The sequence below is a fragment of the Heterodontus francisci genome, unplaced genomic scaffold (genome assembly GCF_036365525.1).
Source record: "Heterodontus francisci isolate sHetFra1 unplaced genomic scaffold, sHetFra1.hap1 HAP1_SCAFFOLD_43, whole genome shotgun sequence".
NCBI lineage: Eukaryota > Metazoa > Chordata > Chondrichthyes > Heterodontiformes > Heterodontidae > Heterodontus > Heterodontus francisci.
In genome coordinates, this window is record NW_027141852.1 from 7036151 (window position 1) to 7046742 (window position 10592).

Consider the following 10592-nt stretch of genomic DNA (forward strand, 5'->3'; position numbering starts at 1 on the left):
TGACCTGTGTAAAAGTCCCTGTTCCGTCGGTCAGTCCCATTCATGGCCCAGTGGATTGTTTCTGGATGTCATTTAATTGTTGTAAAACGGCCAAAGCCCCTGGTTTGCAGTAGCTGGGGGCTGAAGGACTGCAGTGGAATCAAACACTGACTCTGTTTGTGTTGCTCGGTTTCCTTTGTGATTGTTCACAATGATTATTCATTCAAAGATTGTTTTGGTCTCTCTTGTAACTTCCACCACACCTCTTCCTGAATTATAATAAATACTTTTTCTTTCTACAGGCAAATACTTGAAGGAAGCAGAATAAATAGAATGATGCCTCAGCACAAGGGGAAGTGCAGCCGGCTTCTCACACACAGTAAGGACAGTATCACTCAGAGAGAAAAGAGACATCAGTTCCACAATCACTGCCAGCAGTACTAGTCAGACCGGCACTGATCCCAAGTTCCAGAGACTAACAGTCAATCCAACAGTGACACAGATAATGACAGACTGAAGTTGTTTCCATTTCACCCCAACTCCGTCCCACTGACAGGTAGATACATCAATCCCAGTCCAAAATCACACCCACTATCAGATTGCAAGGCACTGTGTCACTCTCACAAGACAGCAGCCTGAACTACAAATTCAATGTCAGATCGAACAGACAAACAGTCCCTGATTGTAAAGTACAGAATTAATCTCAATAATGTAACCAGACTGCAGACTGAGCTACATGTTACACACCACTCCACAAATCTCACAAGTGGTCTGACTGGAGGATACAGTATTAATTCCATTACTGCAAACTGAATGCACTGTTATCTACCAGGACATAAAGCATATTGTAAAATGAAAGGACACAGACCTGAAATGTTAATTGTGTTTCTCCCTCCACAAATGCTGCCTGAACTGCTGAGTATTTCCAGCATTTTTGTTTATTTCATATTTCCAGCATCTACAGACTTTTGCTTTTATTTTAGAGTTAAAGAAACATTGCATTGTGAGGTGGGAGTGACTGCCCTTGACATCAAGACAGCCTTTGACATGTATGGGAACAAGGCAGCCCTAGCAAAACCAATGTAAATAGAAATCGGGGCAAAATGCTCTGCTGTTTGCAGTCATACCTAGCACTAAGGAAGATGGCTGTGGTTGTTCAGGTCAATCATCTCAGTCTCCGGCCATTACAGCTGGAATTCCTTAGGCTCGTGTTCTAGGCCCAAACATCTTCAGCAGCTTCATCAACGACCTTCCCTCCATCACAAGGCCAGAAGTGTGGATGTTTTCTGATGATTGCCCAATGTTCAGCACCATTCATGACTCCTCAGATACTGAAGCAGCCCGTGTCCAGATGCAGCAAGACCTGCACAACATCCAGGCTTGGGCTGATAAGTGGCAAGTAACATTGGCATCAGATAAGTGCCAGGCAATGACCATCTCAAACAAGAGAGAATCTATTCATCTCCCCTTGATGTTCAATGGCATTACCATCACTGAATCCCCCACCATTAGCATTGACCATTGGTTACCATTGACCAGAAACTAAACTGGACCAGCCATATAAGTGCTGTGACTGCAAGAGCAAGGTCAGAGGCTAGGAATTCTGCGGCGAGTAACTGACCTCCTGTTTCCCCACATCCGTCCACCATTCACAAGGCACAAGTCAGGAGTGTGATGGAATACTGCCCACTTGCCTGGATGAGTGCAGCTCCAACAACACTCAAGTAGCCTGTTTGATTGCCCACATCCACCACCTTCAATATTCACTCCATTCACCACTGATGCACAGTGGCAGCAGTGCGTACCAGCTAAAAGATGCACTGCAGGAACACACCAAGGCTTCTTCGACAGTACCTTCCAAACCTGGAACCTCTACCACCAGCAAGGACAAGGGCAGCAGATGCATGGGAACACTACCACCTGCAAGTTCCCCTCCAAGCCACACACCATCCTGACTTGGAACTATATCACCATTCCTGCACTGTCGCTGGGTCAAAATCCTGGAACTCCCTTCCAAACAGCACCGTTGGAATTCCTACATCTCAAGAACTGCAGCAGCTCAAGAAGGCAGCTCACCACCATTTTCTCAAGGGCAATTTGGAATGGGCAATAAATGCTGGCATAGCCAGTGATGCCTGCATCACATGAACAAATGAAAAAAGTGAGGAAATAGTGAAGGGCTTCTATAGAATACATGCAGATATGTTTCCTCTTGTGGTGTTGTCTGAAACAAGAGCCAAAAATATAAAATCGACATTCATAAAACCAATGAGGAATTCATGAAAAAGGTATTTATGTAGTGAGTGGTTAGAATCTGGAATTTGCAACCACAGGGAGAGGTCGAGGCGATAATATCGATGCATTTAAGGGGAGGTGGAACAACTGTATGGGAAGAAAGGAATTGAGGGATATACATATGGGGCTTTATTTTTCTTTATTTGTGCATATGAAGCAGGGTGGCTGGAAATATGTGTAGAGCATCGAGCAGTTGGGACGATCCCAGTGCAGTGTTTTGTCTGGATGGATCTGCCCAGAACACTTGTGATGCAGGAGCTGGGAGCTTCAGTACTTCAGTGGAGACAGATACTGACATTGGTTTTCATTTGTGGGTGTTTTTAATAATTATTAATTGCTAAATTAAATTCACCTCTTTGATATTTTGCACCTCACCTGTTCTTGAGTTAAGACATATTTTTTCTTCATACAGGCAAATACTTGAAGGAATCGTGATGAATGTGATGGTTGCTGCACTCGAGGCACAAGGAACAGTGCAGCCAGCTCCTCTCACACACAGTAGGTACATTATCACTCAGAGTACAGAGGTATCGACAGTTCATCAGTTCCCTAGTCTCAGACTGCAGAAGTAGTCAGGCCCACATTGATTCCAAGTTCCAGAGACACACTTTCAATCAAACAATCAAACAAAGCAGGAGAGAAATAAGTTGTTTCCATTTCACCCAATTCAGTCCCATTGACAGTCAGATACCTCAATCCCAGGTCAAAATCACACACATTAACAGATTGAAATACAATGTGTCAATCTAAATATAATGCAGACTTAGCTATCAATTAAATATCAGATAGAATTGGCACACAGTATTGATTGAATGGCACAGAATCTAACGTAATGCTGTACCCTGAGATTTAAATTAAATACCATCCTCAAAGCTCACATCTATTCATGATAAAGGATGTTTAAACATCCCCATAGTGTACTCTGAGATACAAGTTACATACAAGTTCAACATTCATTACAGAGAAAGTTTCTAAGGTGCTGAAAGATATTGTAACCTGAGACACAAATTAGATACCAGTTCAGAACTCACCCACACTGTGAAATGGAAAGATACAGAATCAATTCCATTCGTGTAGATCACTTTAAATCTGTTTCCCCCAGTCACTGACCTCTCTGCTAAGGTAAATAGGCCCTTCACTTCAACTCTATCCAGGCACCTCAAAATTTTGTATGTTTCAATGAGATTTCCCCTCAGCCTTCTCTGTGCCAAGGAGAACAGCCCCAGCCTATCCAGTCTTTCCTCATAGCTGCATTTTTCCAATCCCGGCAACATCCTCGTGAATCTCCTCTGCACCCTCTCTAGTGCAATTACATCCTTTCTGTAATAAGGTGATCAGAACTGCATACAGTATTCGTTGTGGCCTGACTAATGATTTATACAGTTCCAGCATAACCTCCCTGCTCTTAAATCTATACCTCGGCTAATAAAGGAAAGGATTCCATATGCCTTCTTACTACCTTAACGACCTGTCCTGCTACCTTCAGGGATCTGTGGACATTTACTCCAAGGTCCGTCACTTCCTCTACACCTCTCAGTCTTCTCCAATTAATTGTGTATTCCTTTGCCTTGTTTAACCTCCCCAAGTGCATCAACTCACACTTCTGAATTGAATTCCATTTGCCATTTTTCTGTCCATCTGACCAGACCATGAAGATCTTTCTGCAGTCGACAGCTATCCTCCTTGCTATTTTCCACACAGCCAATCTTTGTGCCATCTGCAAACTCATACCCCCTACATTTACATCCGTGAAGACTACATCAACTGCACTACCCTCATCTATCTTCCTTCTTAATTCTTCAAAATTTCGATCAAGTTGGTTAGACAAGATCTTCCCTTAACAAATCCATGCTGACTATCCTTGATTAATCTGTGCCTTTCGAAGTAACATTTTATCCTGTCTCTCAGAATAGATTCCAATAATTTGCCCACTACTGATGTTAGACTGACTGGCCTGTAACTATTTGGTCTCCCTCACTCCCTTTTTAAACAAAGGTACAACGTTAGCAGTCCTCCAATCCTCCATCACCACACCTGTATCCAGTGAGGTCTGGAAAATGATGATCAGCTCTTCTGCTATTTCCTCTCTTGCTTCTTTTTAACAGCCTGAGGTGCATTCCATCCGGCGCTCGTGATTTATCAACTTTCATATCCACTAATCCCATTAATATGTCCTCTCTCCCTCTGTATGAATCACATCCATACTTCACACCCCTCTTCCTTATCTACAATATATGCATCTTCCCCCTCTTTTGTGAAGACAGATGCAAAGTATTTATTCAGAACAATGCCAGCATCTTCTGCTCTACACATAGGTTACTTTTTTGGTCTTTTCTGTGCCCTATTCTTTCCTTATTTCTCCTTTTACTCTCAATGTATTGATAAAACATCTTTGGGTTCACCATAATTTTGATTGCCAATATTCTTTTATGATCTCGCTTAACTTTCCTAATTTCAATGTTGCTTTCCCCCCTCCACATTCTATACTCCTCTTGGCTTTCTGCAGTATTCAGTTCTCTGTGTTGGGCATAAACTTTCCTTTACTGCCTTATTATACCCGTAAACTCCTTGACATCCATGGGGCTCTAGATTTGGCCTTCCCACCCTTTTTCTTTGTGGGAACATGTTGACTCTGAACCCCTGGAATCTCCCCTTTGAATTCTTCCCACTGCTCTGACACTGATTTACCTTCAACTACCTGTTTTCAGTCCACTTTCGGTAAATCAATCTTCACCTTCGTAAAGTTGGTCTTACACCAATTGAGAACTCTAACTCCTGTTCTGTCCTTGTCCTTTCCATAATTATATTAAAACTGACTGAATTATGATCACTACCACCAAATTGATGTCCCACTGCCGCTCCTTCCACCTGCCCCTCTTCATTTCCTAAAACTAAGTCTAAAACTTCACCCTCTCTTGTTGGACTTGCTACATATTGGCTAAAAAAGTACTCCTGAATGCACCTCAAGAATTCTGCTCCCTCAATTCCCTCTACACAAAAAGTATCCCAGTTAATGTTTGGGTGGTACAAATCCCCCACTGTTACTGCCCTATTGTTCTTGCACTTCTCAGATATTTGCCTACATATCTGCTCTTCCATCTCCCTCTGACTGTTTAGGGGTCTATAGTACACTCCCAGCAGTGTGATTGCCTCTTTTTTGTTCCTCAGCTCAATCTATACGGTCTCATTTGATAAACCGTCCAACATATCATCCCTCCTCACAGCTGTAATAGTTTCTTTGACCAAAATTGCCACTCCCCCTCCTTTTTTATCCCCTTCCCTCTCACGTCTGAAAACCCTGTAACCAGGAAGATTGAGCTGCCATGCCTGTCCCTCCTTTAGCCATGTTTGTGTAATAGCTATGATATCATACTGCCATGTGTCTAACTGTGCCCTGAGCTCATCTGCTTCATTTGCTATACTTCTTGCATTGATTTAGATATCCTTGAGCACTGCCAACATTTTTTGTTTTGAATTTTCTAATCAGTGTTTCCTCTCTCTTCCAGACTCCATTAATTTTCTGCCTTCCATTTTCATTTCTGATCTGACTCTACCTTCCAGTCCCCATCTCCCTGCCAAACTAGTTTAAACCCTCCCCAACAGCACTAGCAAAACATCCTGCAAGGAACTCCGTCCTGGCTCGGTTCAGGTGCAACCCGTCCAACCTGTCCCAAAAATCTAATGTCCTCCCTCCTGCACCATCTTTCCAGCCACACGTTCATCTGTCTTATCCATCTATTCCTGTACATTCATCTGTCTTATCCATCTATTCCTGTACTCACTTGCACGTGGCACTGGGAGTAATCCGGAGATTATTACTTTTGATGTCCTGCTTGCTAATTTCTTACTCACTCCCTAAGTTCTGACTGCAGCACAACATCCTTATATCTACCTATGTTGTTGGTTCTGATGTGGACTACCACTGCTGGCTGTTCACCCTCCCGCTTCAGGGTGCTCTGCAACTGCGCAATGACATCCTTGACCCTGGCACCAGGGAGCCAACACTCCATTCCTGGATTCACGTCTGTGGCCATAGAAACACCTGATTGTTCCCTTGACGATTGAATCACCTATCACTATGGCTTTTCCAGTCTTCCCTGTACTCCCCTTTGCTGCTGAGTCACCCATGGTGTCATGGACCTGGCTCCGGCTGCACTCCCCAGGTGAAGCATCATTGTCCTCTGTATTCAGAACTGAATACTTGCTGGAGAGTGAGACGCACTCGGGGTGTCCTGCACTACCTGCCTGATTCTTTTTGACTGCCTGGTGGTCACCCATTCCCTCTCTCCCTGCATACTCTTAAGCTGTGGGGTGACCACATCTGTAAACGTGTTATCTATGTACAAAGAACAAACAACAGTACAGCACAGGAACAGGCCATTCGGCCCTCCAAGCCCCGCCGATCTTGATGCCTGTCTAAACTAAAACCTTCTGCACTTCAGGGGACCATATCCCTCTCTTCCCATCCTATTCATGTATTTGTCAAGATGCCTCTTAAACGTTGCTATCTTCCCTGCTTCCACCACCTTCCCCGGCAGTAAGTTCCAGGCACTCACCACCCTCTGTGTAAAGAACTTGCCTCGCACATCCCCTCTAAACTTTGCCCCTCTTGCCTTAAACCTGTGTCCCCTCGTAACTGACTCTGCCACCCTGTGAAAAAGCTTCTGACTATCCACTCTGTCTCTGCCACTCATAACTTTGTCAACCTCTATCATGTCGTCCCTCCACCTCCATTCTCAGTTTTGGGAAAAATAGAGTATATGACTGTATCAGTAAGTAGGAAAAGTTAAAATATGTTGTGACCAGTGGAGACGTGTGATGAGAAAAAACAGATCCTCCTCTGATTTCAACTACGCAAGCATTTGCGATTTGACTCTGTAGCTTAGTTGGTTAAAGCACCTGTCTAATAAACAGAAGAGCCTGGGTTCAACTCCCAGCAAAGCCTTATTTCACATTTGTGATATGCTTTAGAAGTTTCCTTATCAATCATTTATATCTCTGTTTTGTGAACTTGAACTTGGAATTCAAATTACATGATGAATTTCAGTCACAGGAGAAAACAGCCTTTGTGAAGGATGTGAGTTGGGAATGGCTGTTCCTCCTTGTCCAGAAATTCAGTGCTGATACGCCAAAGGCAACTTCTTTGATACAAATTTGTTCACGGTTACATTCAATCTGGAAAACAGCTCGACATTAATCTCACTGAAGGAAAGTGTGACTGCGTTGTATGTTTCAGAGTGTTTGTGTCGTTATGTGTTGCTTTTAACCGAGACTGGGGACATGACGCAAGTGGGAGGGTTGATCCGAGGTTTGGAATATTTGTCAATCAGGAACAAGAAAAATCAAAGGAACCAAATAAGAAAACCTATGTCTCGTGGGTATTGAGAGACGGTGAGAAGATATTAAACTTTGTTCCATTCAATCCGGCTGCGATGAACTTTGAATTTTTCCGCCTTTTACAAACATTATTTGAAGGGTCTCTGTAACAATGTTCAGTGTTGATGAGAGTGGGGTCTGGGTGAGCAGCTGCTGAGTGTGACAGGGTCAGGACTGGATGCAGGAAGTTCTCTGACACTCTCTCTCCCTCTCTCTCTCTGATGGCTTTGAGTTGATTTTCAAGTGTTTGAATAAATGAAGGAAGTTCCCTCCACCCGTTTGTTTGGACAGACAGTGTAGTATAAGGATGTAAAGGGTTAATGCTGAAGATTGTTGGATCAACCCCTCCCACTGTCAGAGTGATGATGTAACAGTCACATGAGATGAGGTTTGGGAGAAGAGAGAGCAGCACCAAGGATGCTAGCTTAAGAGGTTTGATGAATGTGTATATAGTAATGTGTAAATTAGAAAAGAGTTCTTAGTTTTTTCAGCAGGAAATGTGTCCAGAAAATATTCAATAGTCGGAATGCAGATATTAACTCCAAGTGACAGTTCTGGGTTCATTTAACAAAAAAAAGGTAGCGAATAATATTGCTCAGTGATTGAAATCCCCCAGTGAGGAGACAGTTAAACAGGTGATCTGTTGGGGCATCCTTCGATCCAAGGTTTCGGCAGCATTTAATCTCGCTTTTTGGTGAAATTCTCTGTTATTTGCATCTTTTTTTTAATCAGCTTTCATGGGTGAGTGAAAAACTCAAAAAAACTGAACAGTTCCATTCTTCCTTCTTCCCATCAGTTTCTCTTTTCTGTCTCAGATCAATATAATGATGAGAATCCCAATTTAATCTGCTGTTTCTGGTGTTTTATCCATTCCAATCAAAATTCAACATTCCAATCAAATCTATTTGTTATTCCACAGTGTCTCTCCATGTGTTTTATTCTGTTGTATTCTCTCACAGTCTGTTTGATGATCAATGTTACATCTCACTCTCTGTTCTGGTGAAGATCAGAAGCAGTGTTATCTGTTTGCACCACCCGACAAGTCGGCCTGAGGCTGTGTCTCATCGATAATGTGGAGTTAGGAACATCGAAACATAGGAGCAGGAGTCGGCCATTCAGCCCATCGAGACTGCCCCGCCATTCAATATGATCTTGGCTGAAGATCCACTTCAATGCCCTTTTTCCCACACTTTCCTCATATTCCCTTATGTCATTTGTATTTACAAATCTGTCAATCTCTGCTTTAAACATACTCAACGACTGAGCTTCCACAGCCCTCTGGGGTAGAGAATTCCAAAGATTCACAACCTTCTGAGTAACAACATTTCTCCTCATCTCTGTCCGAAGTGGCTTCCCCCTTATTTTGAAATTGTGTCCCCTGATTTTCGACTCCCCAACCAGGAGAAACATCTTAGCTGCATCTACCCTGACTGTCCTTTAAGTATTTTGTGGGTTTCAATGGGATCACCTCTCATTCTTCAAAACTCTAGAGAAGACAGCCCCAGTTTCCCCAATCTCTCTTCATAGGACAATCCCACCATCCCAGGAACAAGTCTGATGAACCTTCGTTGAACTCCCTCCATGGCAATAATATCCTGCCGAAGGTAAGGAGACCAAAACTGCACACAGTACTCCAAGTGCGGTCTAACCAGGGTTCTATACAATTGAAGCAAGAATTCACTACTCCTGTACTCAAATCCTCTTGTGATAAAGGCTAACATACTATTAGCATTCCTAATTGCTTGCTGCACCTGCATGTTAGCTGTAAGTGACTTATTGACATGGACACCCAGATCACCCTTATATTCTATAACTCAGTTAATAAAGGAAAAGATTCCATCTACCTGCTGAACCACCCTATTGACCTGTACTGCTACTTCAGGGATCTGTGGACATTCACTCCAACGTCCCTCACTTCCTCTACACCATTCAGTATTTTCCCATTAATTGTGGATTCCTTTGCCTTTTTTGACGCGTGCTCTCGCTGTTCCCTGCTCTCAGAGTGAACTCTTGCTCCCTCTCTCTCCTGGGCTCTTGATGCACCACTCTGCTCTCACTGTTTCCCACTCTCTTAATGTATCAATATTTGTTTGCCTTGTGTTTAATTTAAAATATGGATTAACTGTATTTTACAGTTGTAGGTTTTATTTGGTAGTCCTGTACAAGTTGTGGATTGGTATTTAATATTTAGCTCTGTGAAAACGATTGTGAATGAAAATATAACTTTCAATCTTATACATGGGCTGGTCTGCAAGCTCCAAGTCCTTCATTTTGTAGTAATGGAATTGATACTGTATCTTTCAGTCTTAATCTCTGTGGGATTTTTGAACTGGTATGTAATGCATAACTTGGTCTAACGTTCCGATGTACATTATTGGGATTCATAGGACCATAGGAAATAGGGGCATTAGGCCATTCAGCCCATCAAGCCTGCTCCAACATTCAAACAGATCGTGACTGATCATCTACCTCTACGCCATTTTTCCTGCTATCTCCATATCCCTTGATCCTGTTAGTATTTAGAAATCTATCGATTTCTGTCTTGAATATGTTCAATGATTGATCTTCCACAGCCCACTGGGATAAAGAATTCCACAGATTTCCCACCCTCTGAGTAAAGAAATTCCTGCTCATCTCAGTCTCAAATGGTCTGCCCTTATTCTGAGTCTGTGTCCCCTTGTTCTCGACTCACCAGACAGAGGAAACATCCTATCCATATCTACCCTGTCACACCCTGTAAGAATTTTGTAAGTTTAAATGAGGTCACCTTTCATTCTTCGAAACTCCAGAGAATTTCGGCCCAGTTTCTGCAGTCTCTCATCATAAGACAATCCCACCATCCCAGGGGATTAGTCCGGTGAATCTCTGTTGCACTCCCTCTGTGACAAGTCTATCCTTCCTTCAATAAGGAAACCAAAATAGTACAGAATACTCCAGGTGCA

The 10592-nt window shown here is 42.9% G+C and overlaps 1 non-coding gene across 1 annotated transcript; it reads left to right on the plus strand.

Annotated features, from left to right (window-relative positions):
* Positions 1-7145: 7145 nt before the first annotated feature.
* On the plus strand, positions 7146-7219 carry trnai-aau (transfer RNA isoleucine (anticodon AAU)). Its single transcript has one exon. It is a non-coding gene; the product is annotated as a tRNA-Ile (tRNA).
* The last annotated feature ends 3373 nt before the right edge of the window (positions 7220-10592 follow it).